At 43.3% G+C, this 19,942-nt stretch overlaps 1 long non-coding RNA gene across 1 annotated transcript in view; it reads right to left on the reverse strand.

The window, feature by feature from the left end:
- Window positions 1-1,509: 1,509 nt before the first annotated feature.
- The window catches only part of LOC147311327 (uncharacterized), a 39,240-nt gene continuing 20,807 nt past the window's right edge, over window positions 1,510-19,942 (reverse strand). Inside the window, exon 3 of the long non-coding RNA XR_015125369.1 lies at window positions 1,510-1,633. This is a non-coding gene — a long non-coding RNA (uncharacterized LOC147311327). The remainder of the gene's footprint in view (window positions 1,634-19,942) is intronic.

Here is a 19,942-nt window from a genome sequence, read left to right on the forward strand (position 1 = left end):
GGACCTACAACAGACTTATCCAATGTGCCCAGCTGTAAAACCTTTGCATAATTGTTTGAACTGCAATTTCTATGCTGGATTTTTAAAATAAGATGGCTGGAAGGAGGCAGGCAGAAATATATATACTCTTTAAGGTTTGATTTTTACTTGTTCTTTGTCGAGAGACAGCTATCTTAGCTATGTCCATAATTCCTAGGGTATGCCACTGGCTGCACTGTAGGTGACACGCAGCCTAATTAAAAAATCGAGCTGAATGCACCTGGGGACCACAAATAGCTGTGACTGGTCTGTACGGGTTATTGTATTTTGTCTTTTAAGTTTTCAAATGCTGTGGAATCTTCAGCTTGACTACAGCACAAAGCAATTCACCATTCAATTAACCCCGCGCTTTAGGGTTAAACAGGAAAGATCTAGCCAAGGATATGAAAAAATGCCAATACGTTCACTGTTTCGTTTCACACACAAAAAATGTCCATAGGAAAGAAAAGAACACCCCTTCTGTTTACTGTTGCTCAACACTGCTGTCTTAAAACTCAATTGATCCAACTCGACGCCAAGTAGTTCACTTGAGATAGAGTCAGAGTATATTTTACACCGAAGAGGAAGAGACAGAAGCATCTGTTGCCCCTGATAGCTTTGACTTATTCGACTTTTCCTGACACAGAAAGATTGGTGCCTGCTTTGAACCTTCTCAGATATGTTAGCTACAATACATTAACCCCGGCCGGTAGCAGTGATTCCCACTGGGGCCACTCACAGAATGTCTTGCCCTGATGGGCTGATGGGAATCAGAAGAAATCAATAAGCAATGATAGACTTCTGCTGTCCACTCAGCTAATCCCGTTAGTGATAGCTGTGGATTTAATCGAATGATTGCACACACTACAGACACGGAGACAAGCGTACGTGCACACAGATACAGTATACGCGCACACACACCTCCAAGTACACTTAACCCCATAACATTCGTATGGATAAGATCTGTAGATCTTCCACAGACACTCTCCGCTGTCATTTTGTTGAGACAAGCAGCAATTTGAGAGACAATTCCTTCGAGCGCGAAGAGGAGAATCAATTTAATAAATCCTTTGCTCATAGTCCAAGTTGGACCAGATTGCAGGAACATTTTCATTTGAGCAGAAGACGCGGAATAAAGACACATTTTGTCCTTATGATCACTCGATAAAGGATCTCTTTTTGATATGGAGATCAGTACAATGCATGGCAGTGTATGGGAAACTGAGCAGAAATGGACTTCCTTTGACAAAGACGATTTCTCACATGCTGTATACATATCAAAGTGACATAAACCCTGATAACTACTATCAATACATGAGCCACACATCTGTTGCAAAGTATTTTTGGGTTAATACTTCAACCCCCCTCACCCCACCCCACCCCACCCCGTCCCACCCCTTCACATGTGTGAATAGACATTATAAAAGCAGGCCCCAGTGGCACATGTTTAAAGGTACATTAAGAGAGCACATCAATTGTAGATGACATAATCCCCAGTCCTCTTTTCAGTCGCTCTCTCACTTCCTTAATCTCTCCGTTCTTTAACCCTCATCTTCTAAGAGGCTGAAAGCTCCCTTCATCTTCTCCTCAAGCTAGCAGAGAAACCGCGAGCTGCCTGGGGAGAGAGGGAAAAGAAGAGGTATTACTGAAGTCTGATTAAATTAACACTGTGATGCAGATTTCTTGCCTTTTCCTCCCTCTTGTCATCTTATCTGACTGTGTGTTGTGAAAATTAGATGAACTTGTTACATGAGGGTCCACGTATGTACAATGTGTGCGCGTGCGGGCACACGCACCTCTGCTTTTTAATTAATTACTCTTGTTGGTGTCATTAGCAGGCTCCATAACTCCTGATTTGCATTGGTGTCTATGATAAATAAATAAATATTAGATAACGCAAGCTAATAAAAGACTGGAGTGTTCCATTCTTCACACACACCCCACCCCTCTAACCTATTGTAACCCCCCAGCCTTGCCCACCTCCCCCCAAGGCAGAAGCAGAGCAATCCCCTGTAGAAGTACAATAATTACAACGTTTCCACATCCAAATAACTAGTGGTTTACATAAGTCCCGCACGAGCTGCTCACTGTTCAGAAACTATTCTTGCTATATCCCGGTCTCCCCCCTCTAATACAAATGCTGCTGAACAATGTGTGACCTCCCACAATGCACATGATGTAAGTTAAAGTAAAAATGAAAAGTTCACTTTGTGCAAGCTTACATCCAATTTACCTCCTTAAATGTGGACTGAATTCCAGCTCAGGCAATGATTAAATTCCATCTATTTGAGGCTAATTAATCATTTCCATTGTGTCCAATATTGTCATAAGAAAGGTGCTTAGTTGACACTCTAATTCATGAAATGTGGCACCTCTCGTCTAATGCGATCAGTACAATACGCCAACAGTAGCAAGAAATAGACACTAGTTCAGTGGAGATTATTAATTATACTCAATATAGATATTGACAGAGACAAAGTATATGAAGATGATCATATATATGGAAGCTAACTGGAAATATAACAAATTTGCAGTTAAAAATCATGGTCTGAAGCCCTTTTTGGGGGAGGGGGATCACATGTCCATAACTTTAAAACATAGTTTACAAAACAGGAATACACAGACGTTCGCAAATTTTGTCTTGTATGTACTCAAGAGGCAGGTATCCAAATGTTCTTTCCTCCACTGAATTTTGCAGCATCCCCTCATATCACATTTGATCCTAATTTATCCCCCCAAAAAAGGACATCGTATGGAAATTGTGCAATTTTATTACTTCTGCCCGTTCAGTGCCTGAACCAATGCCATTGTCCTGCTTCTTCTTCCATTGACCCCATCCTGCCTCCACCCATCTGCTCCAACAAGGTGATGTTTATCTCCAGCAGGAGGAAATTAAAGCCTTGCTTCATGAGCAGCAGATATGCAAATCTTATACAGTGCAAATAGATTGCGAAGCTCACACAACGGACAGTGGCGTATTGGGACACCCATTGAGCCCCAGTGATTTGAAATCCAAATCAAGACATGCGGAATTACAAGACACACATGGGCTTTCTGGGAAAAAAAAAATCTGCACGTTGAGATATTAAGGGAAATAAATAGACGAGAAGATGAAGAATTAATGTTGGAGTGAAAATTAAAAAAAAAAAAAAAAGCCAGATTATTTATTCAGCTGCTCCGTCAGTGTAGATATGTTTTAATAACTTTTGTTCAACCACAGGTGAACGCTTATCAGAAGACATGACACACACACACACACACACACACACACACACACACACACACACACACACACACACACACACACAAGAGAGTGAGAGAGAGTGAGAAAGAGAGAGAGAGCATGGAAATACACTCCTCTGATATCACCATTACATGGGATATGTATTTTCTTGAACTCACAAAATTGGAAAGTAATAGTGGCCATGCAAAATGCCTTGCAGTTGTGGAGTATGTAATTTTGATATGCATTAGTGTTATTGTCAGGCAGGGTGTATGGGCTGTTTCCTTGTGTGATTGCAGGTCTGGCTTGTATTGTGGGAGGGAAGCAGACAGGAGAAGATAGTATTAAACCTGTCCTTGCCATTCCAATCTGTCTGCATGTTTCTCTTTATCATTCTGCAGTTTCTATCCACTTACGCTATAATTAAGTTTCCTGACCCCTGCCTTGCAGCCTTAACTAGGCATTGGGAAATATACAGCCACTGCAGATCTCATGCCTGATGTGCTCTCTCTCTCTCTTTCTTTTCCCTCCCGCCTCCCTCTCTCGTCTCCTTCCCTGTTTCAGAAAATCTCTCTCCCACCGTCTCCCTCATTCTCTCTCTGAGTCTCCATGGCACTATAATGGAATAAGAATTATTAATCGAGTAATTGTGTGGAACACATTAGTTTGCACTGAATTTCTCTCATTTTCGATGCTTGATTATCAGGCTGTTGGACAGACTCTACCCTCTCCCTTCACGTCTATACCCACCACTCTCTAAACACATAAGAAATGCCCCCCCCCACACACACACACACACACACACACACACACACACACACACGCACACCGACTGGGCTGGACCACACTTTTCAAACCGTATAATCTCTCCCTCTTTATAATGCACATACTTGGACACACACACACATACACAGTGGACTGAAGTATCACACCTGATGCTTAATGTTTGTGAGGTGGAGAAGCGAAAGCCTTCTGGTGATGGGAGAGTCTTGTAATGTCCCTTTAACCTTCAATCTGTCTCATAAAAAAGTCAAACGTGCAGAAAACAACCTCTAGCATATGTACAACCATAAATTACAAAAACAGAAGGGGGGGGGGGGGGGGGATGCCTAGAAGCCAGACACAGACGTGTTGGCAGTAACACCCATCATAAAAACCCCACTTCAATCATAATTAGTCTAATTAATTTAAATCAGTGTTGGATGCCTATCTAAATACAGTGACAACATAAAATGAACATCCACCCTGCAGCACATAGCCTCAGCCTATACGTTCCCATAGTGAAACACACCCTCGTAGGATTAGAGCAGAAGAATAGGGGGATTATTATTTCATGACCTTTCAATCCGCTGCCTGTCAGGTTGAACTAAAGCCATATATGCTGCTGGAGGACTAATCTCCTTCTCCCTTTGTGTCCGCAAGGGATGTGTCATTTCTTTATCCCCTCTATCCAGATTTAGTCCATAAAATAAACTTCCTAGCCTGATCTGATAAGAAGCCATCTCCTTACCGGGATAAGGCTGTGGTGCCTCGTCTCCCTGCTTCCCCATAGCCGTATTTTTGGGTGTCAGATAACTCAGACGGGGATGGGAACAGTCAGGAAATGCCACTTTGTCTGTCTGGGAGCAGGTGACAACAAAAACGACAGTGACTCTGATTAGAAAACACCCCACACCCCACCCACCCATCACCCCGGCACAACCACCACTCTCCATTTTCCTTTCTCTCTTTCTAAAACTACTAAAAATCACATATTATCAACACTTTCTAGGCAGTGCGTTAAACACAAATAAATTGATGTTTGCAGGCACACGGACACAGACATGACACGCCAGACTCGCTGCACAGACATGCACTCGTGATTATTTTGTTATCACTTCATCTTAATTTGGTAAGTCATCACTGATTCAGCTGTCAGCCTGGACCAAGATCTGCTGATCTGACCATTGCTGCCTGTCCCCATTCTGTCTCCTGTTTCCTTCCTCCCTGTGCTATTTTTCTTAATTATTTAATGGGCATAAATCATGTTTCACCAGCTTCCTTAAAGCCACCACACTATTTGACTGGATATTATTCTTCATGCTTGCAGTTCTTTTATGAGGCACACACTCTCCCCGAAGGTCACAACCTACAGGTGGCACAAATGAGCAATAGGGATTTTTTTTGGGGGGGGGAAGAGGTTTGATGCATCCAGTAAAGCAGTAAAGCACATGTATGTTAAAAAAAAAATGCTGTAAAATTGCTTTAGAAGTGTTTTTGATGCTGCATCTGAAAATAAGGAATCAATTTTGTCATTTAAAAAAAAAGTTTTCTTTTAAATTACAACTAAGAGGTATGAGGTGGCCATGTCTAATCACAGACTAAACAAAGGCATTATTAGTCCACACTGCACAGGCTTTAAGATTAAAATTCTCCTGAAAACAGCAGAAGGAAACACATGAACCAGAAATAAAATAAATGCTTGGTAGTGGAGGTGGCGGGGTCCTGCTGTGCAACAATCAGCAGCAGAGTCGATTTTCAGCAATTAAATATCAGCAAACATAGGCAAAGATTTGGACTTGAAGCAACAATTTATACTTGACTGGATATTTTTAAAGTGTGTGTGTGTGTGTGGGGGGGGGGGGGGGGGGGGGGTTGAAGGAAAGACTCTATTAGAGTCTATTAGAAATAAATAAATATTTTTATGCTGTCTGATTGTGTAAATATTTCAAGGTCTCCATCTTGTTTTTATTCCCCTTCAAGGTTTTTGTTTTTTTGCCTGAAAAAAATATTCGACAGAGTTTGTTTCTTCCGTTAAAAACACTGTTAGGATCCATCCAAGTGACCAGTCCCCCCATCATCACCAACACCACCAAAGTGTAAGTGTTGCAATTCATTGTGAACCATGCCCACGCTGAAATGCCCTTCTGCTATGGACCTCTCGCGGTGGCCGGAGCACCTGTTCCCCGGCGCCTGTTGATTTCAGGACACTGTTCCTATACACGGCATTATGGCTCTGATTGTTACGGAGGAACGTTTGTGCTTGTCCACAAAACGGGATCTCCAGCACGGGCTACAATGTCGCCTCCAATTCGACACCACCGGAGGAAAAAATAGGGGAAAAAAAACAGGTGCATTTACGAAAAGCAGTGGCTATTTATGCGCACTGTGGCACCAAATTGCTTAAAATAAGCGGACACGAATGAAGAGGGGAAGAAAAAAATACTCAATGCTATCATAAAAGAGACAAAAATGTCTCTTTTAAAATGTCACAGTTGTGGTGATAAGAATCTGAGGATGCAGGGAGGACTTTGGTGAGAAGTGACTAATTACCCTGTGGACCGTCCTGATAGTGGAGAATAATTAGAATCACACAAAAGACCCCAAAGCAGCATCTGAATAACAAGAGCAACATTTTCAATAGAAAATTTAATTTGATTTTGTTGCGAGCTCCCTCCGTGCACTCGAAAGGGAAACTGAGAGAAAGCATATAAGAGGAGAAAGGAAAAATACACACGCACACACACGCGAGATACAGAGAAAAACGTCTTCCCGGGACGTTTTTTTTTTTGTTTTTTGTTTTTTTTTTTAAGAAGAAAAAAAAAGCTGACAAAACCCACGGAAGGCAGAAAAAAAAACAAGTGCACGGCCTACACGGTGGCTTATATATTCACAATTAGAGCGATTAGATAGGAAGCATTCATTAAACACGGATTAAATAAAATAACCCGGTTTATTATGAAAGCAGCAGCTAAAAGTTTTGTTATCATTTGGCCCCGTTTGATAAGAAAATTAATCAAATATTACAAATTATGTAAATAAAAATGTTATCTGTTGCAGAATTCTTTATATCATAATGACAGCCTTAAATGCAGAATTTAAGGCTGTCATTGTGGAGAATTTTAACCCGTTTTGTTTTTTGTTTTTTTAAACTGCCAGACTCAGGAGTGAAATAATAAATAGCATATATTGGAGAATTTAAGGATTTGAAGGCCAAACACAGGAGCACGTTAATTGCTTCTTAAATTTTGTTATGTGAATATAAAAATATAGCTGTTAAAAAGCAGCTGCACCTAAAAGAATTAACACACAGCATCATAAGTACAATTTGCAGTCTGGATGGAGAAATAGAAATGAAGCAGAAACTGGTGAAATCGATGAAAGATCGCACAAAAAAACCTGTTCTCCAATCATTTTCCAAAGCCTTTTCTGCATGGCCTATATAAATGGGCATATGCTAACTATTATGTAGGCCATATTACATGCAAATGGTGTAAGAGTGCTTTAGAAGATTAGAAGATAGACACCCGGCCCACAGTGGGCTGAGAGGAGTGGGCTCTCCTCCAAGACTGTGTCCTATCTCCTCAGGACTGAAAAAAGCATCCTAATCCTTTACCTTTCATAGTGATCTAAAGCCGATTTAAAACTGTCACTACCCTAGTTTGTGTTTATTTCATGTTCATCTGCAGCTCAAGGCGATACTCTGCACACCCACTTATGACATGAGCAAAAAGATGTGTGCATATGTGTGTGTGTGTCTCAGAGGAGAAGAGAGAGCAAGACTGCAAAACATAACGAGAAACTCAGAGAGCGAGAGAGAGAGAGAGGGGAAGGGTGTGTAGAGCTAACTGACCAGTGGATGAAGAAGTGGCCATTGTGTGCGTGTGATCCGACTGCACTAATTATTTTCCTTTTCAGGTGCTCAGAATTTGTCCTTTGAGGCTCAGACATCCACCTCTTATTTCATGCGTTGTCTAACAAAACCAAGCAACTCAGCTTGAATTCGCTTCCAAAAATACACTCTCCCACACAAACAGATAGTCCAGAAGACGGATGCGTAAACACAGTCTCTCTCTGTCTCACACCCACACACACACAGACACGCACACAAGCACAGGTATGCACACTCAATAACACAAACCATTGACCTACAGGCATACCGCCTTCCTCTTCTCTCCCTCCTGCTCCTCAAGGCCTTACTGTATTATTCTGTAAGCAGCAAGAGCCCAGCATTGACAGAGCTAATCACTGGAGGCAAGAGCTCTCTCTCTCTTTCTCACACACACACACACACACACACACACACACACACACACACACACACACACACACACACACACACACACACACACACAGAATGATTGACACACAATGGCAGCGAATCTATGCAGTGCCCCCCTGTCTTGCTTTTTGCTTTCTCTCTCAGCTGAAAAGACAAGGGGGGAGGTGAGTATGATGTGTGTGTCTATGCTGTGCATGTGTGTGTGTTAGTGGTGGTGCTGAGGTGGGGGGTGTTACAAGCAGTGATGTCCAACAAACTGAAACACAGCCAGAAGAGAAGTGAAGACGGCAAAAGATGAGCCTGTGACTAATGCTGTTGCTATCCCTACTCCTAATCCGCCCCACTCCGTTAGGTGCAGTCTGGAGAGAGTCTCAACCCCTCTCATATGAATATGATCCCTGTGCTGGCTGAAGCCCAGCGAACCACTGATCCTGTTATCATCTCGCTGGTGAGAAAAAGAGAAGAAAGGGAGAGACAGAGAAAAAGAGCTTTGTTTGTTATTTACGCAGGCCTCCCGTGTCACATACTCCCAACTCTATATTTCTCTATAATTTTGAGCCTTAAAAATCCTCGACCAATAATATGGTATTTACATAAGAGGTAATAGAGCCGGGCTGCACGGTAATTGTAAGGTTTGCGGTCCAACCCTCCTGGCTTTCGCACATAAAAGAGTGAGAAATTGAATATATGAACACTGTACTTTTTTCAAATGTGTTGACAGAAAGTTGAAGAGAAAGTTGCTATTCTGCCGTTTTACTGCAGAATCAGTCCTGTCCACGGTGACTTGGTGGCAAAACAGAAATCCACTGGGCAACATTTTTAAGATATGAGTAAATCAGCAGTGAGCAGCGTCTCTCTTTGTCAGGCATATGTAGCTGGACAATGACACAGAAAGCAAATATGGGAGTTTGGGAAATCCTCCTTCAGAGGAATTTGACATCTTCTCTTCCTGTCAGAGATTTAGTTTTAGAAAAATTAGATCCAAAGAAATGTTCACATATTTTTTCACCCTAAAGCCTCAAATGCTGTATACAGCTATTAGAATGTATGCTGTTTGCTTTTTTCTCTAGGAGTGTATTGTCAGTCACATTACATATGTAAGACCAGGACTATTAATGACTGCTGAATGTATTTTTAGTGTGTTTGTGTTTTCTGTATTCTTGTTGCTTGCAGAAAGATAAAGATTCAAAGTGAACTAAACCCAAAATTTCCCGAATTCTGTTGTTGTACGGTTAAAATACCCTGACAAAGTTATTTTCTGAAGTTGAGAGCAAATTCTTGATGTTCAATTGAATTATGCCCAGAAACTTATCATTAAAACTATTAAAGTTGCCGTTGAGATTGTAATTTCACAACTATGAGTAATTTACAATATAAAGTATTTACCATCAGATTGTTTGTGCTACTACTAAATTTAGACACGTCCATTGCAAAGATGCAGATCACTTATGTAAAAATATCTTCGTTAACATCGTGACAATAAGGTTTTTGCCAAACACAAGCAAATCCCACAATTGATGTAACAAGATCCTGATTTATTTAGTGTTGTTTTGACAATGTGCGGCCAGTTGTTATCTGGCTGACATGTGCTGGTTGCCCAAGGTGACAGGAAGTGGTGTAGTTAATTAAAGAGTGGACAGCACTCCAGACTCCACTCACACACTCCTGGTATTGTCATAAGCACCACTCCTACCACACACTCCCTCAAGAGTCATTTTCCTCTGTTTCTTAGGACATAGAGGGCCGTGCCATGCCCTCCAGGGCACTGAAGCACTCTCTGGTGAGTCTCTTATGGACTTGTGAATGCACAGATGCGTGCGCAGTCTGCGGTCGCCATCTCTGCATAGACTCATCCAGATAGCCAGCAGATAACACTTTCAATTCAGTTTGATATTATCGTTTTTCTTTTCTTAGAGAAATATGAACCTGTCACATGGGGCGCCTTACAGATTTGTTACATAGTTCCACAGTAGATAAATCCAACAATAGAGGCCAAGGCCTTGCCCCCTCTGCATGGACTGTTAGCAAAGTTGCAGTGCTAATCAGTAGGAGAGGATCACATCTGGTCTGACAGCAGCTGCATCACTGTTTAGAGGAGCTGCCAGTGTGAGAAACACACCGGTCGATTCTCTTTTCTCCCTGGACAGAGTGGGTGTTCTTCTCATTCATTTCTTCTTTCTCAGTCCTTTTCTTTGAGCTAGCCAATTAACCTGGGAGCAGTGCACTAATGAGTTCCCTCTGGTGGCTCCGCGCCACTCTATGGAAAAGAGGGAAGAGCAGGGTGAGCAGAGAGGGGAAAGAAGAGAGGGGTCAGCGAGGGAAAGCTTGGGACTGCATGGGGGAGTGGGGGTTACAGACATGGCAGAGGCAGAGGGGGGTAAGAGTTTTGAGAAAAGGGTGAAGAAGGGCTGATAAAAGGGTGAGGAGAGGGGAGGGGCGAGAACAGAAAGGTTCAGGGCAAGGAAAATATGGGATGGGTTGATGCAGGAGGAGAAGGGACAGAACACCATCCAGTTGGCCACTACGGCCCTATCACCAAGACATTGTCAGCCAGACAATGGGCTTATCAGCCTCCTTTTCACACCAGTCTGATTAACTGGGAGGAATGGGAGGAAGAGGAGGGGAAGGGAAAGGGTACGTCCTTGTACCAGCCCAGTAAATGTCAGAGAATGGGCCAGACCCCGGGACTAGCCTCATGGATTGAGTATACATCACTGAGAAAATAGGAACAGTTTAAAACCCACTGTAAAACCCACATCTTCCCCATATGTGTGTTAACTGCGGAGGGAGATGCGTCTGTAATAAATCTACAACCTTTGTAAATGCATCTCGCCAGCCAGATTAGCAAGGAAGCGATAAGCACCTTGGAGCACCATTAGCTAAATCAGTGTGTGTGTGTGTGTGTGTGTGTGTGTGTGTGTGTGTGTGTGTGTGTGTGTGTGTCATTAGTCACACAAGCACCATAAAGCAGAGAAAGGTGCAAGATTAGTAGATGCTAAGTTTAGAGAGAGTGGAAATATAAAATATTAAAAAATAGCACGCGATGTGCAAAAATTTAAAAGATGAATTGTTGCTCAAACGAATCAGCGACGCACACATTCAGATGACTGATCTGAAATAAAATTGGTGCATACTGCAAAACTTTACAATGCACACCAAATCACAAAGGCCTAAACATTAAGAGAAAGCACGTCTTCTCAAATATGATCATCTGTTTGCAACCTCTGGATTATTGTGAGTACATATTTGGGAGTGGCCCTAACACATATTTGATCACACTGCCTTGCCTGCCAGCTGTACTTCTGAAGCTTGGTGAGAGCCATGTGAAACAAATGACTGAGAGCAGGCTGGAGCAAAATTGTTTGTGACATTGTTCAATTAGTCTCCTGGGATATTGATCCCAGCTTGTTTGTTTACTTGCTTACTGCTTCCCATTTGTATGGCCTCAAGAACCATCTGTCACAGAGAAAGCAAGTGACTGAGTGAGATAAGGCGGGTAGAAGGTGACGGCGAGGCAGGAAGAATGATTTGCAACATGACAGCAGAGATGGCAAAACTTCTGAGCGCAGGCTTAATATTATATAGGAGGAAATAAGTATGGCAGAGAGATCCTTTACAGCACATTGCTTGAAATGTTTTATCAAAGTAAAGTCTTTATAGAAATTTTAAAAAAGAAAAGAAATCCTAAACCAAATGATACCATTTTAGTGGGGAGTGTTATAAAACCAATGCTTGGAGCAACAAGTGGTCGCAGTCTTCTTGTTCTTCATTTCCTTCTTTTTTTCCCTCCTCCAGTTCTTTCTTTTTTTTTTCAAAAGAAAGGATGCAGTAATTAGAGGGTAGACCAGGTGGAAGTACACAACTCAAGAGCCCCAGCGCTTGCTCGCCCTCTCCTTCACAGGAAGATAGGGAGAGGGGATGTGGAGATGTGGAGGAGGGTAGAAGAGGGTGAACGTGACTGGAGAGGAAAAAGTGGCAGAAGAATACAGCTAGGTAAAATTTAAAAAAAAAAAACGGGAAGAGGGGGAGCAACAGCCGGGCTTGGGAGCATATTGGGTCAAAGAAAATAAAACGTGTCATTTAGCCAAAGAAAGAAGATGAGAGCAGTGTGCACGACGAGGGGTGGGGGCGAGAGCTGGGATAGCTGGGTGAGGTGAAGGGGGAGGTAGAGGCGAGGTTAGCTGTTAAATAAGGTGGGGGTCATAAGAGAGGGGGTGGATGCCCACCGTGATACAAATGAGGGACTGCAGGCAGGGGGGGCCACCCACAGTACAACTTGGCCAACAAAGGTGCTTCTGTCTTGGCCTCCCTCCTCCACAGACCTCCTTGAGAGGACAGGATTCCATTAGCAAGCTGCAGAACCTGGGGTCTATTCAACCGCCCGTCCAGGCCTGACTGTGGACGAACATACAGACACACGCGCACATGCACGCATGCACAATGACCCACACACGTGCTCATGGAGCACACATGCATGCACTCATTCACAGTCACTCACTAACGCACATCCACAACACCGCTAATTAATCCTCAGATTACCCAGCCAATTATTACCACACTTGTACTAATTAGAAATTATTTAAAGCATTTCCCAATTAGGGTTTACATGCTCAGTTGGGAAGGAGTCTGCCTCAATAAACCAACTGGTTTTAGTGTGGGGCGGAATGGTAAGCTCATTCATATACACATGTATTTTGGTGTGCACTCTCTCTCAAACACACACACGCACGCACAAATACATGCATTTCAGGATCTGACTGTGGTAATCAGGCCTTCTCAACGAGCCCCTCTGTTAGGACGAGGGGGATGAGGACAGACAAGAGGAAGAAAGAGAAAGAAATAAAACAACAAAAGACATGCTCCTTCAGTGCTGCTGCAATACTGTAGGCCGCTCTTGTTAGGGCTGGGGACAGTGATTAGGAGAGGCCACAATAAGACCCGCCAGGAAACACATGCCAATTAGGTTACCAGGAGAACCACGGGCCCACATCACTATGGGAAACCCACTAGTCTCCACACTGCAAGGCCCAGAGGCACACATATGCACACTCACAGGCACCTATGGCACATCTCCTACTATTTTGATTACATTATGACTTGAATAAGAAGAAGGTGAGGGGAAAACATGAAGGTGCAAAAGAAGACAAGACAAAATGACGGTGTTAAGGTAAAAGGAAAAGCAGCTGTTTGATTAAAGGAATAAACTTTGAAAGTTGAAAGGGTTTTTTAGTTATTCTCTAGTTTGTCTCCTTGTGTTTCTCAGTATTTCCTCTTGTCTGCTGCATCTTCTTATTTGTGTCTCTAATTCCTCTTTTCCACTTGGACCTTCTCAGCTCTACTCAACTGCTCGGTTTCAGTCGTTTTACATTACAACTGAGTACCACCCGAATGTGGTTGGGGACACTAAAGCAATGCGGTCGAAAGTCCTATGATGTCATTTGTATGCGACCAAACAAAACAGAAAAATAGAAGACAGTGGATGACTAACCCTAACCCTGCTGCTAAACTGATGGCAAGCATCTGGACCTGGTTGTGGAGATTTTTCCTTCATTGCTGGGTTTCAAAAACGACGTTTTTGATTTTTGGGAAGGAGTTGCTCTCCCGACTCACTGAGTGACGGCACCGATCGGCCAATTAGTGGCATGCAGTCTGATGACGTCACATTTTTTGGTTCGACTCAGATTGTTTGGCACCCCGGCCCACAGAACTACCACCTAATGGAAAACTTGAAAACCCCCAAACTAAAAACTGTAGTCAAGTTGAACTGATAGGCCAAACTGAGTAGGTTTTAGCAGTAAAGGCCTATCAGGTTATTTTGTCATTTCCTGTTTTATTTTGATAGTCACTTGCCTTCTGTTTCATTTGATTTGATGCCCGTTTCCCAAATTTATGATGTCTTCCCTTCTAAGATTAATTTCATGTTTTCTTAGCTCCTCTTATAAATTGCCTTGTGTATTTGTTCCCACCTCTCTACGTCCTCACCTTTTTGTTCAGTTAAAAGTTGTCCTGTTTAACCTCACCTGCCATCCAGCATTCTTTGGGTCCTAATCTCAACATGGCTGCGCTTTTACATTCTTGCTGTTGATTAAAAGTTTACCTTCGAGTCAGCGTGCAGCTTTCAGCGAGGCAAAGATGAAGGCAGTACAAACAAGGGAGTGAGAAAGAGAAGAAAAAAACACCCGGGCTCCAGTGGGATAGCAGGAGTGCGACTTCAGGGAGAATTATTACCAGATCGAATTACAAGCTCATCCATGAGTGACATGTAAGCCTCAGATACACACTCAAATGTTTACAGCACCGATATTTGCTCAAGCACGATGTTATCAGGCCTCGATGTAATACTCAAGGCTTTTGTTCTGACTTGCGTGGCAACATTCACCATGTCTGCAGATGCAATAACCAAGAAGAAGATAGCAGCGGCACAATGTTTGCCAGCAGTGTTGTCCCGAGGAGCTGTGACATGACCCAGGCAGAACAGAAAGAAAACTCTCTCTGGAGTCTTTGCGCTGATGTGATGATGGCTGAGATGTTGATTAATGCGCGCAGTCCCTGTTATTAAATAAACAGGGTGAATACACAAAATATATTGAATAAATTAGAGCGTGAACTGATCTCCACTGCGACATCCAGCTCATTAGAATGCATGAGCAAACGATGTTCTGATTGCGACAAGAGTCACTTATTAAGCCATGTTTGTCGCCCGCCAGAGCACCACTCCCTGCACTCCCCCATCCCTCCCCCTTTCTCCCCCCAAAACACCTTACCCCCTCTTGCCCACCACACAATCCACACCAAATCCCTCACTCTCCCGCTAAACGCTCCCCGACTTAACTTCCCCTTCCCAATGGACATCGCCAACAAACCACTAACCCTCTCCTCTCTTTACCTCACCTCCCTCCCACCCCCCACCCCCCCCCCTTTCCGCCCTTAATTTTCCTCCACCTCCTCCCCCTTCTACTTCTCCTCCGCTGGGATCTGTGTCATCATTTTAATTAATTTCTAATCAGGCGAGAGTAAACTAATCAGGGAAGGCGTTAAACAATGACAGCTCTGCCTGCTCAGCCTCACACTGGGGGCTGCCATTACTGTTCAGCTTTGCTAAGAAGAACTGCACACTGATAAACAACTCAGTGTAGATGTGGCTATCTGCGCTCATCTTCTCTCTCGCTCACATGTTAATAAGCGGTACACTGCATCGTATACATGGCCTGCTTCTAGACTTGGACATGAGTTGACGACTTGATTGGTGCAAGATTAAATTACGGTTCACTTTTGTACGATTACTTTCATATTCATCTTTGTGCATAGATTAGTGATTGAATAAACATATCAGTTCAAGGACACGTGATGGAAATGCATGTAAATGATCAGAATGGACAAATAAATAACCTAACCCTGTCTGAATGGAACAGTATGTATCTGCTTAGAATGGTTTGCACAAAGACTGCAGTTATCTGTAGGCGGCCAGATCCCACCAAGGCTGAGCCATTCTGAAAAACAGACAGACAGAGGCAGAGAGAGGGAGAGGGAGCACTTCTGGGCAATACATTAAGTGAGACAATGTAACAAGAGAGCCTTGATTAACCTCTTCTGGGCTAACCTTGTGCCTAAAATACCTTAAACCAACATAAGCGGGCCGTAATTGGCAAATTCTAACTGTATGATTGCATGACAAAGAATGTGATGGCAGATGATGACAAAAAATTAGTTAATGACCACCATCACATGGAAGTGAACATTTTCTAGGTGCTTTCTGAATCTGGAATCTGAGTGAGCCATCAGTCACGCTTTAGGCTAGGCTACGTGTCTGCAAACTGAGGCTGGCCTCACCGCGGGCGCTGACGGGTGAAACTGAGTTACAACTCTAGGTGTTATGAAGAAAGAGGTTTTTATGTCTCTCTCATCAAAGCGTTGTAACAGGACCTGATTTCTCCTCCTGCAAGTGCCATGGCAACTAATGACCATCGACCTAAGAAACAAAGACCATTGGCATAGTTACGTGACACACAAGCAAACACGAGTGCGCTCACAGAAATGCACGCGCACGCACACACAGACACAACACTGGGGTAATAATTCCTTGTAAACTTTGTGTAAAGTCACACAACATCACAAAATCAAAGGAAGAAGAATATGAAGAGGATATTTCAGGAAGAAAAACTACACAGTGTGTTAAAAACGATTTTTTTTTAAGTTACCCCACCTCCCCTCCATCCTTGCCCTCTTTGCCAAGTATTAGATTCCCATGCCAACCGCTTCCCTGGGATAGAATAAGGATTGCGGAGGTGGGAAGCTGAAACCCTTCCATAACATGTCAAACAACGATGGAATCCAAAGCGCAAGAGGGAGAGAAAAAGGGTTAGAGGCAGATTTTCTACGGGGAGAAAGAAACTGTCACATCATCAGATTGGTTATTCTAAGTGGAGGGATGTGGGTATGGGGGCGGGGAGGGAAGGAGGGACGGGGTGGCAGAGGCTTGGGCTGGCAGAATCTGGCAGCGATACACGATGGCGGTATTTCCACTAAAATAATCAGCCCCCAGGCAACGGAAGGGGGTGGGGAGGGTTTTTTGGGAGGGGGAGCAGGGAAGAGCGACACAGAGAGGTTAGGGATTGTAGGGTTAGGAGAAGGAGTTGGGGTGGGTGATGGAGAGGGAGGATACAAGGGAGGGAAATAGCGAGATTGAGAGAAAGAAAAACTGGGAAGCCAACCAAGGAAATCCTGCTTCTCAGATATGCAGCTGTGGAATTAAAATTGGTATAAAAACACGAGAACAAAAATATACTTCACACTTCACAAGCCTATTGAAGGGTAGAGCGGTGGGAGGGGGAAGATGTGCCACTCTAAACTGGCACTGATACCTCAGGCACAAGGGGGTAAACAGCTATTCTCACTTTGTCTGCTGCAGTGGTTTCAGGGGGTGAGTGAGTGAGTAAGTGAGGTGCCTGCAGGGGTCTCATCAGGCTACGGGGCGAGCTCAAGAGAGAAGACAAGAGCTCCTCGAAGATGAAGAAACGCAAAAATGCCCCCATGAAACAATTTCTACACTTCTGCGTCCCCTTGAGCACATCGTAACGTAACAGCGAGGCATTGATTTATGATCAAACGACCGTGATCGTCACTCAAATTCAATAATAACAACCTTCACAATCAAAGGCTCTCTAAATATACTGTACCTCCACTTGAGGCCAGGATTAGGCCTTTCTGCGCGCACATTTATGTTGATGTGCTACATTACTGAACAAAGAACTATCAGAATCGGAAACAACCGTGCAAACACACAGATGAACGACAAATCAATTAATTTGAAACACGGAAAAATAAACTGCACAAACCCACATCGTGTTCGATTGCTAAAATACAAACGGCCCCTATTAAGAAATTTCACATAGGCGAGCGAGACAAAACGAGTATGGCATAAACACACAAACCTGGAGGTGCGGCACATACATCAATTCCAACTTAAAGGAATTGAAAGTTGCATTTCTCATAGAAGCAGAAAAAAACACAGCTTTTTCATGATATAAAGATGAAAAAAACTAATTAATGACTGAGAGCTCTGAAAGTCGTGTTATCAAAACCAGCCTACTGGAGTGTGACGCCACTAAAATAATACAATCATCAAGCATAATGAGTGAGTTAAGAAGTTTCTCTTATTGCATGTATTAGAGTCAATGGTTGCAGCTGAGCATTGTGTTATTTCATCACTGTAGAGACTTGATCTTAATACGAATCTCTATGTAACACAGGCCCATTCATGCAGCCTGCCTTTCCCCCTCTGATTCAATTATCATGTGCTCTTTTTGAGAGATATTCAATTAAAATGGCTCCCCCCTTTTAATTTATCTGAAAATAATTTGGCAAATATAAATAATAATTTCAAAAGGCTGCACATATGTAACCATGTGCACAGGCTTAACTTGGCCAAACTAAGTAGAGCAAGCGGGCGACTAACATTCATCTTGTTTAACAGGACATATACGATTACTGATTCCATATTTTTGCATTTATTGGGCCACAGTTTTTTCTTAAAGTTTTCTTTTTAAGATGGCTAATGAGAGAAAAAAAAACTCTTAGTTACATGATGAGAGCAGAACACTGGAAAAGGAAGGACAATTGCGTGACCATGAAATCGTGAAAGGGAAAGAAAAAGACAGAGAGAACAGCAAAACTACCTTATTCAAAAGGCAGCCTTTTTGTTGGGAGTATTCTCTACTGAATCTGCCGGCTTTCATTTCATTTCTCTGACATTCTCTCTGTCTGACCATCCAAGTCCTCTCCTGAGACAGATGAGTGGAAGCAGAGTTCCAGAGAGAGCTATCAGGATTAGGATAATTAATATCATCTCATTTCACTGTGATCCTCTCCGCGGCCCACTGCACACACAAGGACAGGATGCAGCGAATATTGTGGCAAGAGTATCCAGTCGGCTGTCAATCTAGGCCGCGGAGCACCCCCCCTCCACCCCTCAAATACACACACATACACACAACCCAACTCGCTCACATACAAATGCACCCTCCTCAGTGGCTAAATTGCAGTTTGAGAGACGACAGGGGAGAGGCAGCGGTGGCAGCGGTGGTGGGGGGGCCGCCGGGGCCCGAGGGACGCCATACAATGGAGCGTGCGGCTGACCAGCGTTCAGGTGAAATTGAATTGGAAATCTTCCATGGCTGGTTAGCATAACAAAGGGCCTCGTGGCTTTAGACAAAGGCTGCTTCTCTAATGCACAAAATCAATCTCTCTACGGGCTTGGTGCATTGTTCCCTCCCGCCATACAGGTGTTCCTTCAATGGTCCTTAATCAAAAGTGTCAAAACAAAGTTAAGAGTTATCTCTGCTCCTCCGCATCTGCTTCTGCAGAGCAGAAAGAGGAAAAGAGACCAGACACTCAGGAAGGAAAACAGCTGAGTGAATATGTGTGTGTGTGTGTGTGTGTGTGTGTGTGTGTGTGTGTGTGTGTGTGTGTGTGTGTGTGTGTATACAGGATGCTGAATGCACTACATCCTACACCACAGTCTGTTGGTGTTAAAGTTGTGTCGCCAAAGAAGCCTAATCACATTTTTCTCCTCAGCCTTGTCCGCATGTGAGCAACTGGTACTCTGTGATGTGATCACTGAGCAAATCCAGGCATGAAAAGAAAGCAGAAGTTTGTCCCGCATGCTTATTTCACAGGAAAAGAGGGTGGCAGCAGCGAGGAATCATTTTTGAAAGATCTCTTCTTTTACAAATGCACCCTGCGCATCATTTCTCATCTCTATCTTCAATCTGAAGGCCTGATTGCTAATATTGGTAGTGGTTGCCTTTCTCTCTGAAGGTTGTTTAACAATGAAAAACACAATTACACCTCTTATGCACCCCCCCACCCCCCGCCATCCCCAACTCCCTTCTGCTTCACTATAACACTCGTCCCGCTCACTCCATTTCTCAGACCTTGACTTGTTCAGACTGGATTGAATCAAAGAAGAATAGTTAAAACACTAAATAGAGACCTTAGTCCATGGCCTTTTTCTCTTTCAGTCTGTAGGCTAGCAGATTCATCCACTATGAGAAGGTAAGAGTTATAGTTCTCCCTGGCTTTATGTACTCACTTCTGCTCCAGGGCATGCAACATGATATTTATACACCTGAACTTTAAGTGGCCTATATGACACTGTAGTT

Source organism: Aulonocara sp. 'chitande type north' Nkhata Bay, linkage group LG16, assembly GCF_057382095.1.
Source record: "Aulonocara sp. 'chitande type north' Nkhata Bay isolate Kocher_YH1m ecotype deep benthic linkage group LG16, A_spYH_male_GT1.1, whole genome shotgun sequence".
NCBI lineage: Eukaryota > Metazoa > Chordata > Actinopteri > Cichliformes > Cichlidae > Aulonocara > Aulonocara sp. 'chitande type north' Nkhata Bay.